Genomic DNA, 20,484 nt, shown 5'->3' with positions numbered 1-20,484 from the left:
CATCAACATGCACAGCAGAAACAGAACAAATGGGCACAAGCAAATCATAAAGAACAGCTACTTCAGCTATATTAATTCTAGTAGTGCAGCACCAACAGTGAAATTCAAAAACCAATAGCTAATACAGAGATGGAAATTGATTCTAATTTCAAGATTTTGTGCTTGTTTATCTTTCTTCATTTGCTTGATGTGGCAGGGAAATTGACTGCAAATATTTGCCATTAATTTTGATTATCATCAGTTTTGGCTGTTGTAAATTTTGACTGTAAATTTTTACCATCATCAATTTTGGTCATCAATTTTGGCTGTTGTCAATTTTGACTGTCAATTTTGACTGTTGTAAATTTTAGTTGTCAATTTTGACTGTCATCAATTTTGGTTGTCAATTTTTACAGTTATCAATTTTTACCATTGTCAATTTTGACTGTTGTAAATTTTGGTTGTCAATTTTTACAGTCATCAATTTTTACTGTTGTCAATTTTGACTATCAATTTTGACTCTTGTAAATTTTGGTTGTCAATTTTGACTGTCATCAATTTTGGTTGTCAATTTTTACAGTTATCAATTTTTACCATTGTCAATTTTGACTGTTGTAAATTTTGGTTGTCAATTTTTACAGTCATCAATTTTGACTGTCATCAATTTTGGTTGTCAATTTTTACAGTTATCAATTTTTACCATTGTCAATTTTGACTGTCATCAATTTTGGTTGTCAATTTTTACAGTTATCAATTTTTACCATTGTCAATTTTGACTGTTGTAAATTTTGGTTGTCAATTTTTACAGTCATCAATTTTTACTGTTGTCAATTTTGACTGTCAATTTTGACTCTTGTAAATTTTGGTCATCAATTTTGACCATCATCAATTTTGGTCATCAATTTTGACTGTTGTCAATTTTTATAGTCATCAATTTTTACCATTGTCAATTTTGACCATCAATTTTGACTGTTGTAAATTTTGGTCATTAACTTTTACCATTGTCAATTTTGGTTGTCAATTTTTACAGTCATCAATTTTTGCTGTCATCAATTTTGATCATCAATTTTGACTGTTGTAAATTTTGATTGTCAATTTTTACCATTATCAATTTTGGTTGTTAATTTTGGCCATCATCAATTTTGACCATCAATTTTGACTGTTGTAAATTTTGGTCATCAATTTTTACTGTCATCAATTTTGGTTGTCAATTTTTACAGTCATCAATTTTTACCATTGTTAATTTTGACCATCAATTTTGACTGTTGTAAATTTTGGTTGTCAATTTTTACTATCATCAATTTTGATTGTCAATTTTTACAGTCATCAATTTTTGCTGTCATCAATTTTGATCATCAATTTTGACTGTTGTAAATTTTGATTGTCAATTTTTACCATTATCAATTTTGACCATTGTAAATTTTAGTTGTCAATTTTGACTGTCAATTTTGACCATTGTAAATTTTGGTTGTCAATTTTTACTGTCATCAATTTTGGTTGTCAATTTTTACAGTCATCAATTTTTACCATTGTCAATTTTGACCATTAATTTTGACTGTTGTAAATTTTGGTTGTCAATTTTTACCATCATCAATTTTGGTTGTCAATTTTTACAGTCATCAATTTTTACCATCATCAATTTTGACCATCAATTTTTACAGTTGTCAATTTTGGTTGTCAATTTTGGCTGTCATCAATTTTGACTATCATCAGCTTCGCCTGTTGGTAAATCACTAGTAGCATACTTGAACTGTTGATCTGAGATTGATGTCAGATAATTATTTTTCCAATCCAACAAAATTCCATGACAGAAACATCACCAAATTTACCACAACATCATGCATCTCCTGCAACCTCAATAGACAGAATTGATCCATAATTTTTGAATACCAGAAAGGTCTCACTGGGAGGATTCTTTTGGTGGTACTCTTAATTGAAACTGCCTATTGGTTGTGGAGAAAAAGGGCATGTAACAGAAATTACAAATTTGGTTAGCATCATTTTTCATGCTAACCCAATTTGAATTTCTGTTACATCCACATATTTGCCAATAACTCAACAACCATCAATTGTATGGATATGCGAGTACCACTGTTCGAATTGTCTTGCTGAGCTGGTTAGAATGAGCCTATTTTTGTTAAAATATATCAACTTTTGGATGTTATGTTTTAGTCAGTATTTGGCCTACAGAGTCACAGTGATTGAATCAGTCAATATCTCAGACTGGGCCTTGCCCCTATACATCATTTTTAAGGAGCAAAATCTACAGAAAGGCTGGTTTGATAAGCTTCCAGCTGGCTGGAGACTTGATGTTAATTCTAATAACTGGACCACAGATAAGATAGAAATTAAATGGCTGACTAGGCTATTTATTCCTGCTGCAAATTCACAGAGAGTTGGCACTTATATACTTCTTATTCTAGATGAGTACAGCAGTTATCTTACCCCAGAATTTAACTATATCTGCAAGAAGAATATGATTATTTCTCTGTGCATGCCACCATATTTATTCCATCTCTTGCAGTCTGTTGATGTGATTATTTTTGCAGTTTTGAAGTAAACATATGGCAGTCTAGTTAAACAGTAAATGTGGCTTGGAATCAACACTATTAAGAAGACAGATTTACTAGATGCTTATCTTACAGCATATACAGAGGTCTTCAAGACTCAGAACATTTAAAGTGGCTTTATAGCTACTAAAATAGTCTTATTTGACCCAGATCAGGTTCTTCAGCAGCTGGATATTCAACTTCAAACCCCTGCTTCCTCAGCTAGCCAATCTAGCAGCTCAGTATTATCCTGAATCCTACAAACACCTCACAACCCCTGGCAATTACATAGACAGGCAGATAAGATCAAGAATCTTATGAAGCAGGGGCTTGAGAGCTCACTTCAGGGTTTAGTGAAAGAATTTGATCAAATTATCAGGGCCTGCAAATATGAAATGGTCAATGCCACTATTATGAAGAAGCAATACTGCAAATGAGAAAGAGAAGCAAAAACATACAAGATCTAAGCACTGAATTCAATGTGAAGAAGATCTAACTAGGAAAAAGATTACTGAGTTTGCCATTCCACCTGCTCAACCTGTTGAACAGTCAGTTGCTCAACTCTCTGAGCCTGCAGCCTCAGAGCCTGCATCACATTCACAGGCACCACCAAGGTGTACAAACTGCCATATTTTAGGCCATACAAGAAGAAGCTGCCCCAGTCCTATTGCAATGTAATTTAATCTATTTAGGGGTTGTTGAGTGTTAGTATTTTGGGTTAAATTCTAGTTAGTTGAGATGCATTAATTTAACCTTTCACTTACTTGCGGATTTCACTTGCTTGCAGATTACATTACTGAAGCTGCTTAGTTGATTAATAATAAGAAGCATGGTGACCCCAACTGAAAGACAAAGTAATACTATTCTGATTTTTGATCAAAGTTTGATCAGATAGCAGAGCATTCTAAAAGTACTTTAGAGATGATTTGCAAGCATTGCTAAATCTTTCTCAGCTATTCAAGCTTTTCTTGAAATAGTACAAGTGATCTGAAGAAGTATTTAATGAGTAAGAATTGTATAAAAACTGATAACAGATAGAGTAATACTCTGATTAATATAATAGTAGATCATGAATTCTAATTCTCCAAATATAATAAATTTTAGTAACAGTTTTGATATTTTAACAACAATTTCTAAAGTATTCTTAAACAGATTCAGATCTGTCTGTTTCTAAATGCAATTAAGATAATTTTCTCCAGCAGCTTGTGCAAATATTAATATTCTTAAATCTCTTATTTTGTGCTATTGAGAATCCAGCATTCCACACATTAATAATCATACTCAATTCTGCAATAGTTTTACAGATACCCATATGAGAAACATTATATCAGATTATAAATAATATATATAATCAGCTATTCTGAAATCTTCTCTTTGATCATAATTCAATAATCAAGATATTTCTGACAGTGGATAATTGGACAAGTCCCAATAACCTTGTCTTTATAATAATCAATGATTATTACATTATAAAGAATTGGAAGTACTGTGAGTATTTACTGAATTTTGAAAGTTTAGAAAGTGCTTATACTGACAAGAATATAGCAGAGATTCTCCAACAATTACTAGCAGTATAGAGACTTGAGAGCAATCTTCTTGTAATTACAAGTAATAATATATCAAATAATGGTATCATATAAGCATATCTTCTATATCAGTTAAGGCCAGCATTACAGCAGTTGAACAAAACAACTGATTAGAATGCAGAAAGTGGAACAATACTCTATCTTGCTTATATAATTTAACTTGTAATTTAAGAGCTGGTTTGCAATCTCAAGATTCAGCCAGACAATAATACTTTACCTACTATCTTTAATAAGAGCTTAATTACTGATGATCTAGCATCAACAGACATATTTGCAAATACTCTTAGAAAGATAACAAAATTTGGTAATGATCTTGATATACTTGAGTTAATTTACTAATCTTTGTTTGACAATAGATTTATCTTATTGCTAATGCAATTAATGTCTCTCTCTAACTTGCTGCACATTTCTGAGAATATTAACAAGAGAACCAGTGCAAGATAATTCAAGATATTTACACAAGATAAAATTCCACCTATAAGATATATATTTGTGCCTTGTTACTTCAACAAGCTGTGGACTTATAAATTCAGAACTCATCACCAAAATACCAAAGACTTTACTTATTGAATCATAACTGGAAGTAGTGTTAGGAGAACTGGTTGTAGGTCATGTAGGTTTTCCCAGAGTTAGAGGTATAAAAGAGCTAAGTAGGTACAATACCCACAACTGATGGAAGGGAGTCATACATAGAATGTAGAAGTTTTTTAACTAGAAGACTGAATGCTAGAGTTCTCATAATCTATACAAATCATATGATTCTTATACATTCAGAGTTAGAATCACATGAATACCTCTGAACATTTAATATTATTCAATGCTTGATTGATCTAGATCTACATTTGTAACACTATTCTCCTCCCCAGAGATCTCAGACTCCAAGACATAGAGCCACCAAAGTGGTTTTTTGTACATTATTGCAGCTTCTCTATTATTGGTGAAGTATCATAGATTCTTGAACATGCAAGCTTCTGCATTACTACTGCTTGTCTATATAGATATTCTGCATGCATATTACCACCAGTTACAGTAGATATTCTTTGTTATAGAATAGTAATTATTTTATTACAAACATTCAGCATTTTGTCATGTACTTATTTCTTTATTTGATTGCTTGTCTGGTTGCTATATTATCTGTTGTCTATTGTCACATTATCTATTAACAAGTCATGAGACTAGCAACTTTAGTGCATTGCAGTATAAGTATAAATAAAGAGTTTCTGACTCTCTTCTTCTTTCTTTTTCTTCTGCTTTGTTTGAGCTCAGGTATCATTTCTTGTTTACTTTATAACTTGTTACAATATTGTTGTTGAAAGATCCTGTTATATATGATAAAGAAGACACTCTTTTATACTCTGTCTGCATTTACTTGATATTTACAGACTGCCTGAATGAAGACAAGTCTTGTCTATAAAATATCAAGAAGAAATCTTGTTCTTATTATTTAAAATGTCAAATCTGTATCTGTTATGATGTAAGTATATCTTCATCTGTTCTTGTTAGGAGAACCAGTCATAGGTCACATAGGTTTTCCCAGAATTAGGGGTACAAAAGAGCTAAGTATGTATGATGCCTGCAACTGATGAGAGGGAGTCATGTGTAAAACATAGAGATCCTCTAACTAGAAGACTGAATGCTGGGGTTCTTATGATTCATGCAAATTGTGTAATTCTTATACATTCAGAGTTAAGGTCACATGAATATCCCTGAACATCTAACATTATCCAATGCTTGGTTGATCTAGATCTACATTTATAACACTATCCCCCTCCCCACAGGCCTTGAACTTCAAGACATAGAGCCACTGAAGTGGTTTTTTGTACATTATTGTAGCTCCTCTATTATTGGTGGAGCATTATAAATTCTTGAATGTGCAAGCTTCTGCATTACTACTGCTTGTTTATATAAACATTCTGTATGTGTATTGTTGCTGGTTGCAGTAGACATCCTTTATTATAAAACAGTAATTATTTTATTATGAATGTCCAGCATTTTGTCACATACTCATTTCTTTGTTTGTTTGCTTGTCTGGTTGCTATATTATCTGTTGTTCATTATCACATTATCTATCAACAAGTCATGGAACTAGCAACTTTAGTGCATTGCAGTATAAATATAAATAAAGAGTTTCTGGCCCTCTTCTTTCTTCTTTTTCTTCTGCTTTGTTTGGGCTCAGATATCATTTCTTGTTTATTTTATAACTTATCACAATGTCATTATCAAAAGACCCTGTTGCACATAATAAAGAAGATATTCTTTTGTGCTTCATCTGCACTTACTTAATATTTACAGACCATCTGAATGAAAGCAAGTCTTGTTTATAAAATGCCAAGAAGAAATCTTGTTCTCATTGTTTAGAACATCAGACTCATATCTGTTGTGATGTGTGTCTTTGTCTGTTCTTCTTGTTATTCTAACATGGTTATAGGTTCCAGAATCTGCTATTGAACTAGTTTGTTGACTCTTGTAACTTTGAGAAGAATATCATAGTTTTGATATAGCTGATCCACATTGCCTGTACAATATAAAGTGCACAAGTGTACTTATATAAGAGTTTTATAGACTTAACTCTGAAGCTATCAAACACTATTGCTGTCAGACTACTTCTTGTCTTAAAGAATCTTCTATAAAACATCATCATCCTGCATCACATTGTGAAACCAAAACTGTGAACCTTGTGTCTGAAATGAAATCTATTAAAGATAGTCTGTCTGAGCTTCTTTATTCAATAACTCCAGTTTGTACTGTTCTGTCTCAGGTAGAAAATAAAATTAGAAATATCCAAGTTTCACTTGATTATTTCATTACTTGTTTAACAAATGAAGTCAAAGCTCTTCAGAATATTACAGAAAGCAGTCTTGTAGATTTTCTTCACTATTTTTTCTTATTATTAGACTAATCTCTGTCTAGGCCAATCTTACATCTTCTATCAACTGTCTAGCTGATGTTGTCTACTCTGATTTCCAGAGTATTATAGACACAATTTATTCTTCTCATGGCTCTTTATCTGTTAAGCTTACTTCTGTTACAGTACCATTCATCATCATACCACTGGTTCTGGTGACTCCAGAACCATGTCTGTCTTTAGCTGGTTCATCTCCATTGTGACTGTGTTTTGGGTGCCCTTATGGTACTTCTTCTCATCACTAGTTATTTGGTTTTGTTATGTGTGATGATCTTTAGTATATCTAGTCTTCTTTTTGTACATAGATTTATTCATCTTAGAATGACTTCACTTCTTTTGTAGATAATTCTTAAGAACTTTGTGTGTTTTCAAGATTTTTCTCAGGTTTCCATATCAATTTCTCAATAGGAAATCCCTTCCATTTCACTAGATAACATTTCTTACAATAGTGCACTTTGTTGTCCAAGACTTTGTCTACTTCCCACTTATGATAGTCATTCACTAGTATTACAGAAGAACACATTGGTGTCTCATTCTTTCTTATGTAATACAGTTTCAATAATGAGATATGGAAGACATCATGGATCTGATAGCTTGGAGAGAGCTTCAGTCAATATGTATTATTTTCTATAGTCTTTACTACTGAGAAAGATCTATAGTACTTGTTGTCTAACTTTTTACAAAGGCATATCATTTATAAATTTCTTGATAACAACATCACTTTGTCACCAGGTGCATACATCTTGTCTTGTTGTTTGCAGTTATAAAACTGTGCTTGGTCTTCTTTTGCTTTCATCAAACATTTTACCAGACTATCTCTTAATGTGGAGATTATTCTCAGTCTCCTGTCAGGCATCATCTGTGCATCATCATTATAGATCAACTTCTGAATCTCATCTGGTTCTCTAGGTTTGAAGCCATATATTACTTTAAATGGGGACATGTGTGTTGTGGAGTGTTCTGACCTGTTGTATGCAAATTCTGCATACACAAGCCACTTCTCTCAATTATCTTGCCTATAACTACAATAAACATAAAGATATCTCTCTAAAATCTTGTTCAGTGCCTCTGTTTGGCTGTCTGTTTGTGAGTGGAATGCTATGCTAAGTTTTCATCTAACTTTCATGTGAAAATATAGCTCTGACTAGTATTCACTTATGAAAACAGATCCCTGGTCCAAAACAATATTATTTGAAAATTCAAAGTCTTTAAATACTCTTCTGAACAGAAGGTTTGCTATCTTTGATGTGTTAACCTTCTTTCTACATACAAGAAAATGTGCAAGCTTTGTAAATTAATTCACAACAACCAGAACTATGTTGTATAGATTCTTCTTCTCTTCACTCAGAGAAAGATCTGTTATAAAGTTCATGAATATTGAACATTAGAGACTACTGAATGTTAGTAATAATGCAAGCAACCCATATAGTTTGTGTGTTGAAGTCTTCTCTTGTTAGTAGGTTTAGCATTCATGTATGTATATCTGAACATCTTGTCTTATTGATTGCTAATTATATTTTTGCTGGAGCAAGACAAACATCTTCACTACATTAAAGTAATCTGCAAATAAGTTATTATAGTGGACTTGTAGTATTTTCTGTTTTAGAGCTAGATTATTAGAGATATAGATTCTGCCACTCTTTATTAAAAGATCTCATTTATCTATTTTCCACTCTGACTGCTAAGATTCTGTCTCAGCAAATCTCACTTGTATAGAGAGATCATCTTTCTGTACTTCTAGCCACAGATTCAACACACTCATAGTTGGTTTGTTATAGATCTTTTCATCTTTCATTACTGTGTTTGCATGCACATAAAGAATCTAGAATCTTCTGTGATTTCTTTATTAAGCCTTTCCAGCATCTCTGGCTGGTGCTCTCTGAACTGACTTAACCATCTTGATGCCACCAGGTCTTCTCTGTGCCACCTCTACCCCACTGCTTTAGACAGTGCAGGCAGCATGTACTTGGATACCTCCTTCATTAAAGAAAGTTTCTTTGAATGAGCCTCACTCTGAAACACCATTCACATCACATTGTCTTTGGATATTTTCTTCATTAAAGAAAGTTTCTTCAAATGGGTTCCACTCTGGAACATCACCTGTATCATATTATTTGAGCATATACATCAGCAGACCAATGTTCTCTTCTAGTTTGATATAATCTGGTCTTTATGATAATGCATTAGCTGGGTTATACTTCTCAGAGCAGTAGAGAATCTCAAAGTTATACAATCTGAGAATCTCTATCCACCTTATATGTTATTATTGTGCCATCTTGTTCATGGACTTCATAAATGAATGAAGATTTGCATGATTCATAATAATCTTTACAGAATACTTCATCTCTTCTAAGTACTGCTGCCAATGAATAAATGCTTGAATAATGGTCAATATCTTCTTATCCAGTATGCTATAGACTTATTGGATCTGATCAAACTTGAATAACCAGTAGGCAACTGGGTGCCACCCATTTTTAAACAGCTGTAGCAATATTATATCTGCAGTATATTCTGAAGTATCTGTCTCCAGATGTATTTTATATTCTGGATTATAGTGCTGGATGACAGGCTTTCTGAAGGAGACCATCTGCAACTTGTGAAATCCTTCTCTGACAGCAGATATCAGAAGAAAAGATTCTTTCTTTCTTTCATTTTCACTGCTCTTCAAGAGATCTGTCAATAGTGCCATGATAACTGAGTACTTATATATGAATCTTCTATAGAAGTTTATGAAGCCCAGGAATACCTGAATATTATGGAAGCTTTGTAGCAAAGATTACTTCATGATCATCTGTACCTGCTTTGGATCCATCTTAATATCTTTGGTATCAATGATATATCTGAGGTATGAGATTGTTTGTCTTTTGAAAGTGCATTTAGCAAGCTTTGCAAACAACTGGTATTCTCTTAGATGCTTTATAATTAATCTAATGTGCTTCTCATGCTTCTTCTCTGAGGTCAAGAAGATAAGAATATTGTCTAGGTAAACTACACAGCACACATCAACCAGGCCTGCCAGTGCCCTATTGATATAGGACTGGAAGGTTACTGGTGTGTTTGACAATCTGAAAGACATGATAAGATACTCAAAACTTTCAAACTTTGTATAAAATATAGTCTTCTATTTGTCTTTTTCTTTGATTCTAATCTGATGGTAGGCATTATGTAGATCTATCTTGAAAAAGTAGTGTGCTTCTGCCAACTGGCTTAATATCTTGTCTATTAATAACAAGAGATAATAGTCCTTCACTGTGATTGCATTAAGATTATGATAATTAATACAGAGTCTGAGTTCTTTATCAGTCTTGAATGCAAACAACACTGGAGCCCCTGCTGAACTTTATAATAGATATACTCAACTCTTGCATAACTTGTTCTTGATGTACTCTTGTAGAATCTCTGTCTGCTTGAGTGATAGATTATAGATTGGCATGTATGAGGGTTTGCAGCCATCTTTAAGAATAATCAGATAACTGATCTTTGTTAATTTCAGTAATTCTGCCACTTTATCTTCTGAGAAAACATCTTTATAGTTTCTTAACCACTCAGACACTTTTGTCAGAACTTGGTTGTTGTCTGATGTAAAAATAATATAAGAGAGTTCATTCTTAATATACACTGCTTGAAGAAATCTATCTGTATTCAGAAGTTTCATTATTTTATCTAAGAATCAGTAATATTATATCTTGTTCTTTCAGTCTATATCTGGGTTGAAATCTTCTAACCACAGCATGTCTAGAACTATATTCACATCAATCATGTTGATCATTGTAAATGTATGTCTTACCATCTTTGTAATTCCCATGAATTCTGTTATAGTGAGTTAGATCTTGCAAATACTGTATCAATCAGTCTCAGCTCTGTTTAATATCTTAATAACTTCCATAGGCATCTCTGGTTAATCCCAGTCCAATTAAGATACCAGTTTATAGAAGATACTGTCCACTGTAGTACCTGAGTTCAACAGTACAGCTTGCTCTGTAAGATTATCTAATAATGTAGTCAGTGTGGCTGACAGACACATACTGTGTCTGCTTGTCTTCTCTATTAGATTAACACTCTGTCTTTCTAATATTTGACCTGAGTCTTCCATGAGCTTTATAGCTCTAGTCTTTGCGTGATTCTTGTTCTTTTCATCTGTCTGCTGAAACTTGTTGGAGCTATTTGTACAGAACTTTACTCTATAGTCTGATTAGCTACATCTTAGACAGAGCTCTTTATTTATTTGTTATTTATGTTTCTCTTCTGATATTTTTGGAAGTGGTTTCACTGGTGTCTTCTTTATTTATAGATAATCTTCTTTATTATCTAGTTGAAATATATCTTTCTCTTGAGAGATTAAGATTTTCTGTTTCTTCTTATTTTAATTCTTGTTTTACTGACTTTGCTTCTTCTTTTCTAGAATAAACTCAATAAGTATTGCTTGTTCTTGTAATTCTGCAATCATTTTTGATTGATATTGTAGTTTATTCAATTCAGTCTGGATAATTAGTCTGAGCTTTATCTGTAGAAAGAGTATGTGAAAGAATTTATCTGGTAGACTGTCCAGATTCTGTTTGAGTTTGGCAATGTACATGAAAAACAAGAGTATGGACTGGTTCTCTTATTGGACAGTGTCATAATAATGCTGCATCATGTCTTAACTACAAGTTATCTCAGATTTAACATTGTTCTTACACCATATCTCAAATTCATTTTATAATGTGAGTAGTTGTTCTCTCTCTATTTCCAACATCTGCTAATGCATCTGGAATTTGTTATAAAAATAACTGAATGCTTAATCAATTCTGATCACATCTGATATCTTTTATAATGATTTCCTCAGATGAAACTGCTGTCTTATTAAAGCTAACTACAATTTGCACTTGTCAAGTGATTTGTTATAATAGTAAGATGCTTTTGAAGACTTCACATCATCAAAATTATCTGACTTCTTTATTAGTCTTGTGCATAAGAGAAACTTTAAAGAGAAATTATTATTCACTATTTTTTGTTTATATTCTATCTGCTTCTGCAGTCTGTATATCTTATTTTGTTCACATATATCTGCTAGATTCTTTTGCAGATATATTTTCTTTTTTTAAAGATCTTCTCTATTCAGATTTTATTCAATGTATTGAGAGATGTATCTTTATTATCTATATTATCTGCTGGTGTCTTGCTGGTGGTGGCTCCACTGCTACCAGCATCTTTATTAATGTTTATCTTCTCTATATTGGTGTCTATCTCTGTCAGATCCATAATGTGGGATGTTGTTGTGGTTTATCTTGTGGGTCTTGATAGCATCATACTAACTTAGACAATTATATGTTGGAGTGTTCAGAATGTTAGAAGAATCAGTTATAGATTATATAGATTTTCCCAGAATTAGAGATATGAAAGAGCTAAGTATGTATAATGCCTACAACTGATGGAAGGGAGTCATGCATAAAACATAAGAATTCTCTAACTAGAAGACTGAATACTGGGGTTCTCACAATTCATGCAAATTGTGTGATTCTTATATGTTCAGAGTTGGGGTCATGTGAATACCCCTGAACATCTGATGTTGTCTGATGCTTGGTTGGTCTAGATCTATGTTTGTAACAGTTCTTCTTGTTATTCTGACACAGCTGTAGATTCCAGAATTTACTATCAAACTAGTTTATCAGCTCTTGCAACTTTGAGAAGAATATTATAGTTTTGATATAGCTAATTCATATTATTCATACAACATCAAGTGCATGAGTATACTCATGCATGAATTTCATGAACTTAACTCAGAAGCTGCTAAATATTGCTATCATCAGATCACTTCTGCTGTTAAAAAATCTTTCATGAAATATTATTATTCTGTCTCATATTATGTAGCTAAAACTGTGAACCTTATATCTGAAATAGAATCTACTAAAGACAGTCTGTCTGAGTTCTCTTGTTCATTAAGCTCAGTTTGTACTGTTCTCTCTCAGATTGAAAATAAAGTTGCAAATATCTGAATCTTGCTTAATTATCTTACAACTTATTTAATAAGTAAAATTAAAGCTCTTTAAGACAGTACAGAAACTAGTCTTATAGATCTTTTATACTATTTTATTTGTTCTCAGACTAACTTTTACTTAGACTAATCTCATATCTTCTATCAATTATTTAACTAATATTGTTTCTTCTGGTTTTCAGAGTACTATAGAAACACTTCATTCTCTTTATAGTTTTTTATCTACAATATCTTTCTCTGTAACTATATCTTCTGTTGTGATTCTATCCATCATTATACCAAACATATCTGCAACTCTCAAGCCTTGCTTGTCTATAGTCAGTTCACCACCATCACAGGCATATCTTAGACATTCTCACAGTACACTTTCTCACTATTAAATTCTTGGTTTTGTAGACACATTGTGATCTTTATATTTGTTTCATGTCACATTTATCTTTCTTTCAGTATGTAGGTTTGTTTATCTTCTTGTAATTACATCTTTTCTTTAGATAATTCTTAAGAGTCTCTTGTGCATTTTCAAGATTTTTCTCAGATTTCTACATCAATTTCTTAATAGAGAATTCTTTCTACTTCACTAGATAACATCTCTTGCAGTAGCATGCTTTGTCATCCAAGATTTTATCTACTTCCTACTCATGATGATTATCTACCAGTACTGTAAAAGAATGTGTTGGCATCTTATTCATTCTCATGCAGTACAGTTTCAACAATCAGATATAGAAAATATCATGAATCTGATAGCTCAGAGAGAGCTTCAGTCAATATGTGTTATTTTCTATAGTCTTGATTACTGAAAAAGGTCCATAGTACTTGTCATCTAACTTCTTGCAAGAATGTATTGTTTATAGATTTCTTGATAACAATATCACTTTGTTACCAGATGCATACACTTTATCTTGATATCTTCAGTTATAGAATTATACTTGATTTTCTTTTACTTTTATTAAACATTCTACCAGACTATCTCTTAACACAGAGATTATTCTCAGTCTTCTGTTAAATGTTGTCTGTATATTATTGTCATCATCAATCAACTTTTGAATCTTATCTGATTCTCTAGGTTCAAAGCTGTATATTGCTTTGAACAGAGATATATATGTTGTGGAGTATTCTAACCTGTTGTATGCAAATTCTACATACACAAGCTACTTCTCTCAATTGTCTTATTGATAACCACAATAGATGTGAAGGTATTTCTTCAAGATCTTGTTCAGTGCCTCTGTTTAACTGTCTGTTTGTGGGTGGAATGCCATGCTAAGTTTTTATCTAACTTTCATGTAAAAACATAGCTCTGACCAGTATTTACTTGTAAAAACAGATTTCCAGTCTGAAACAATATTGTTTGGAAATTCAAAGTTTTTAAATATTCTTCTGAACAAAAGATTTACTATCTCTAACACATTAATCTTCTTTCTACATGCAAGAAAATATGCAAGCTTTGTAAATTAATTTACAACAACTAGAACTGCATTATATAAATTTCTTTTCTCTTCACTCAGAGAGAGGTCTGTTATAAAGTTCATAAATATTGAATGCCAGAAATTACTGAGTGTTGGCAATAATACAAGCAATCTATATAATTTGTGCATTGAAGTCTTCTCTTATTAAAAGATTTGACATTCATATATATATATCTGAATATCTTGTCTTATTAATTGCCAATTATATTTTTGCTAGAGCAAGACAAACATTTTCATCATATTAAAGTGATCTGTAAATAAGTTATTGTGGTGAACTTGTAGTAGTTTCTGTTTTAAAATCAGATTATTAGAGATGTAGATTCTGTCACTCTTTATTAAAAGATCTTGTTTGTCTATTTTTTACTCTAACTACTAAGATTCTGTCTTAGTAAATCTTACTTGTACAGAGAGATTATCTCTCTGTACTTTTCACAGCAGATTCAACATACTTATAGTTAATTTATTATAGATCTTTTTATCTTTTATTATTATATTTATACACATACAGAGAATTTATAATCTTCTGTAATTTCTTTGTTAAGTCTCCCCAGCATCTCTGGCTGGTGCTTTCTGGATTGACTTAACTATCTTAGTGCTATCAGATCTTCTCTGCACTATCTCTACTCTACTGCTTTAAACAGTACAAGCAGCATATACTTGAATATCTTCTTTATTAAAGAAAGTTTCTTTAAATAAGTTCCACTCTGAAACACCATCTATATAATATTATTTGAGCATATATATCAGCAGACCAATGTCTTCTTCTAGTTTGATATAATCTGGCTTTTGTGATAATGCATCAGCTGGATTATGCTTTTCAGAGCAGTAGAGAATCTCAAAGTCATATATTCTAAGAATCTCTATCCATCTTATGTATTGTTGTTGTGCTATCTTGTTTGTGAACTTTATAAATGAATAAAGATTTGCATAATCTATAATAATCTCTACAGAGTACTTTATTTCTTCTAAGTACTACTCCCAATGAACAAACACTTAAATAATGGCCAATATCTTCTTATCTAGCATGTTATAGACTTGTTAGGTCTGGTCAAACTTGAATGATCAGTAGATAACTGAATGCTACCTATTATTAAACAGCTGTAGCAATATTATACCTGCAGCATATTTTGAAGTATCTGTTTTCAGATATATTCTATATTCTGAATTGTAGTAGCAGATGACAGATTCTCTGAAGAAGATTTCTTTAAATACATAAAATACTTTTCTGGCAGTAGATATTAGAAGAAATAATCTCTTCTTTTACTCATTTTCACTGTCTTTCAAGAGATCTGTCAACAGTGCTATAATAACTAAGTACTTTTGTATAAACCTCCAATAGAAGTTCACAAAACCTAGAAATACCTGAATATCATGAAAACTTTATAGCAAAGATTATTTTATAATTATCTGTACCTGCTTTGAGTTTATCTTAATATCTTCATTATCAATAATATATTCAAGATATAAGATTATTTATCTTTTTAAAGTATACTTAGCAAGCTTTGCAAACAACTGATATTCTCTTAGATACTCTATAACTAGTCTAATATGTTTCTTGTGCTCTCTCTCTGAGATAGAGAAAATAAGAATATTATCTAGGTAAACTACACAGCATACATTAACCAGGCCTGCTAGTGCTCTATTGATATAGAACTGGAAAGTCACTGGTGTATTTGATAATTCAAAAGATATAATAAGATACTCAAAACTTCTAAACTTTGTACAAAATATGGTTTTTTATTTATCTTCTTCTTTAATTCTAATCTAGTAGTACACATTATGTAGATCTATCTTAGAAAAGTAGTGTGCTTCTGTCAACTGGCTTAATATCTTATCTATCAATGGCAAAGAGTAATGGTTCTTCACTATAATTGCATTAAGATTATGATAATTGATACAGAGCCTGAGTTCTTTATTAGTCTTGAATACAAACAACACTGAAGCCCCTGCTGAACTTTATGATAGACATATTTAACTCTTGCATAACTTATTCTTAAATACTCTTGTAGAATCTCTGTCTGCTTGAGGAATAATTTATAGATTAACATGTATAAAGGCTTCCAGTTATCTTTAAGAATAATTAAGTAACTAATCTTTGTTAATTCCAGCAACTCTGCTGCTTTTTCTTCTAAGAAAATATTTTTGTAGTCTTTTAATCACTCAGGCACTTCTGTCAGGACTTGATTATTGTCTGATGTGAAAATAATATAAGAGAGTTTATTCTTGATATGCACTGCTTGAAAAAATCTATCTGTATTCAGAAGTTCTATTAGTTTCTCTGAGAGTTAATAATATCACATCTTGTTCTTCTAGTCTATATCTGGGTTGAAATCTTCTAATTACAGCATGTCTAAAACTATATTCACATCAGTCATATTAATTACTATAAACATACATCTTACTACCTTTGTGATCTTTATAAAGTCTGTTATAGTGAGTTAAGTCTTGTAGATACTGTATCAATCAGTCTTAGCTTCATTCAATATCTTAATGACTTTTATAGATATCTCTGATTAATCCCAGTTCAATTAAGACACCAGTTTATAGAAGATACTGTCTACTGTAATATCTGAGTTCAACAGTATAGCTTGCTCTGTAAGATTATCTGACAGTATAGTTAGTATAATTAACAGACACATACCGCACCTGCTTGCCTTCTCTATTGAATTAATACTCTGTCTTTCTAATGTATGATCTGGGTTTTGCATAGACTTTACAGCTCTAGCTTTCATCCAGTTCTTGTTCTTTTTATCTATCTGCTGAAACTTGTTAAAGCTGTTTGTACAGAACTTTATTCTATAGTCTGATTGATTATATCTTAGATAGAGTTCTTTATTTATTTATTGTTTATGTTTCTCTTTTAATATTTTTGGAAGTGGTTTTACCAGTGTCTTCTTTGTTTGTAAATAATCTTTTTTGTTATCTTGTTGGAATATATCTTTCTCTTGAGAAATTAAGATTTTCTGTTTCTTCTTATTTTAATTCTTGTTCTACTGACTTTACTTCTTCTTTTCTAAAATGAACTTAATAAGCATTGCTTATTCTTGTAATTCTATATCTATTTTTGATTGGTGTTGCAGTTTATTTAGTTCAGCTCAGATAATTAGTCTGAGCTTTATCTGTAGAAGAATACACAAAAGAATTTATCTAGTAGACTGTCCAGATTCTGTTCAAGTTCAGCAATATATATAAAAAATGAGAATATAAATTGGTTCTCTTATTAGACAGTATTATAATAATGCTGCATTGTATCTTGACTACAAGTTATGTCAGATTCAATATCATTCTTACATTATATCTTAAATTTATTTTATGATGTGAGTAGTTGTTCTTTCTTTATTCTTAACATCTGCTAATGCATCTGAGATTTATCACAAAAATAGCTGGACATTTAATTAATTCTAACTGCATCTGATATTTTTTATAATGATTTTCTCAGGCAAAACTGCTGTCTTATTAAAGCTAATCACAATTTGTACTTATTAAATAATTTGTTATGATAGTAAGATGCTTTTGAAAACTTTATATTATTAAAATTATCTGACTTCTCTATCAGTCATGTGTGTAAGAGAAACTCTAAAGAGAAATTATTATTTACTATTCTTTATTTGTATTTTATTAGCTTCTGCAGTTTGTATATTTTATTTTGTTTATGTATGTCTGCTAGATTCTTTTGCAGATATATTTTCTTTTCTTTAAAGATCTTTTCTCTTCAGGTTTCATTTAATATATTGAGAGATATATCTTCATTATCTGTATTATCTGCTGGTGTCTTACTGATAGTGGCTCTACTGCTACCAGCATCTTTATTAATGTTTGTCTTCTTCATATTGATATCTATCTCTGTCAGATCTGCAATATAAGATGTTGTCATGGTGCATCTTATGAATCTTGATGGCATTGTACTAACTTAGACAATTGTATGTTAAAGTGTTCAGAATATTAGAAGAACCAGTTATAGATTATGTAGATTTTCTCAGAATTAGAAGTATGAAAGAGCTAAGTATGTACAATACCTGCAACTAATAGAAGAGAGTTGTGTGTAGAATATAGAGGTTCTCTAACTAGAAGACTGAACACTGGGGTTCTCATAATTTATGCAAATTATATAATTCTTATACATTCAGAGTTGGGGTCATGTGAATACCCCTGAACATCTGACATCATCCAATACTTGGTTGGTCTAGGTCTACATTTGTAACAAGTAGCTAGAGTATATAGTTGAACTGTTGCAGTCATTTAGTTGATTTACCAAGATACTATCCAAAACAACAAATCTAATAATTCATCTAGTATAAATAATGTACAATCATCTTTTCCAGCATTTAGAAAGAGAGAAGAACAAGACTCAACTGTTAACAACAAGAGAGAATATTCAAGAAGCTATCAAAGCTATCAACTTGAAATTTTAGAAATACTATAATAATACTAAGTATTCAAAAAGTGAGCTGCTAGCTGTAGCTGCTGCTCTTCATTCATCACACTGCATAAAAGCATATAATTCAGAGAATTGGACCAGTAATAAGCATGAAACATATTAATAATATATTTTGAGATTTTACAAAAAGCATTATGAGAAATATAAATAATTAAGAGAAGTAATACTTAATATGAATGATGTATATTTAATATAAGTATTATTCTGATTTCTTCTCTGCTAACTTCTCTAGAATATTGAGCAAATAATTTTTGAAAGATCTTATTAAAAACAAGTATATTTCCAAAATAAAATGAAGTGATATTTAAATAATAAGAATTTGATATCATCTCAAGCTCCAATTCTGGAACAGTAAAGAATGCTAGAGTCTGATTTTCTAACTATTGCTCAGATGGCAAGAGACATTCTAACTATATCTTTAACAGAGATTGGAATAGAATGAGTTTTCAATATTGCTTGGAATATATATTATTATTAATGATTATAGCTTCATGCATCTATAATCAAGAAGATCATGCTGCTTAAACATAAAAATAAGATGTATATACTAGATAAAGTACTTATATTATATAAGAAGTTGGTCAAGAAAATCATTTAAGATAATTAAGATAATCAACATACTTTAGAGATTGTATAAAAAGAGATTGCAAGTCTGCTAAATCCACTACTTAATTCAGATGAGAAACAGAAAACATGTTAATGTTATCAATAAATAGACTCAAGTAGCTAATAGCTTGCAATATGATTTAATTATATAAAGAGTATTACTAAATTTTAGTACTTTTCTGAAGTTGAATAAATTGATAAAATTATGTTAGAACTGTTACCAAATTTTGTTACTTTTTAATAATATAAATAGGACTGGAGTTTCTAATCTCATTTTACACTTTACTAGTTCTGTTCTATATACAATATTGAAATCCTGGTCCTATCTTATTGTGTTATGTCAGATCACAGACCTGTTCTACTAGCTAGATTTTAATCCTGGTCTCAATCCCATCTTAATTCCAGTTTTCATAGAACTGTCCCAATATGCTATTAAATAACCTGGTCCCATTCCATTAAGCTAAGCTTCAACCTGATTCTGTCCTTGGAATAGAAATTGGGACAGGAATCTGAGACTGGGACAGGAAATCCTGGAACTGAATACCACTCTATATGTGATAAAATACTAAACTTTTGTAATAAAATAATGACTGATCTACAATAAAAAATGTTTACTGTAGCTAATAGTAATACATATACAGAATATCTATATAAACAAGTAGTAGAAATGTAGAATCTTGCATATTCAAGAATCTATAATACTCTGCTAATGACAGAAAAGCTACAATAATAATATTTAAAGAATCACTTTAATAATTCTATATCTTGAAGTCTGAGATTTCTGGGGGGGAAGATAATATTATGAATATAGAGCTAGATCAGTCAAGTATTAGATGATATTGGATGTTCAGGGGAACTCACATAACCCCAACTCAGAATGTATAAGAATCACATGATTTGTATGAATTATGAAAATTTCAGCATTCAATCTTCTAGTTAGAGGATCTCTATGTTCTATGCATGACTCCCTCTCATCAGTTGCAG

This window comes from Coccidioides posadasii, chromosome 3, assembly GCF_018416015.2.
Source record: "Coccidioides posadasii str. Silveira chromosome 3, complete sequence".
Classification (NCBI taxonomy): domain Eukaryota; kingdom Fungi; phylum Ascomycota; class Eurotiomycetes; order Onygenales; family Onygenaceae; genus Coccidioides; species Coccidioides posadasii.
The sequence above is the reverse complement of the archived record's forward strand: the minus strand, read 5'-3'. Positions refer to the sequence as shown.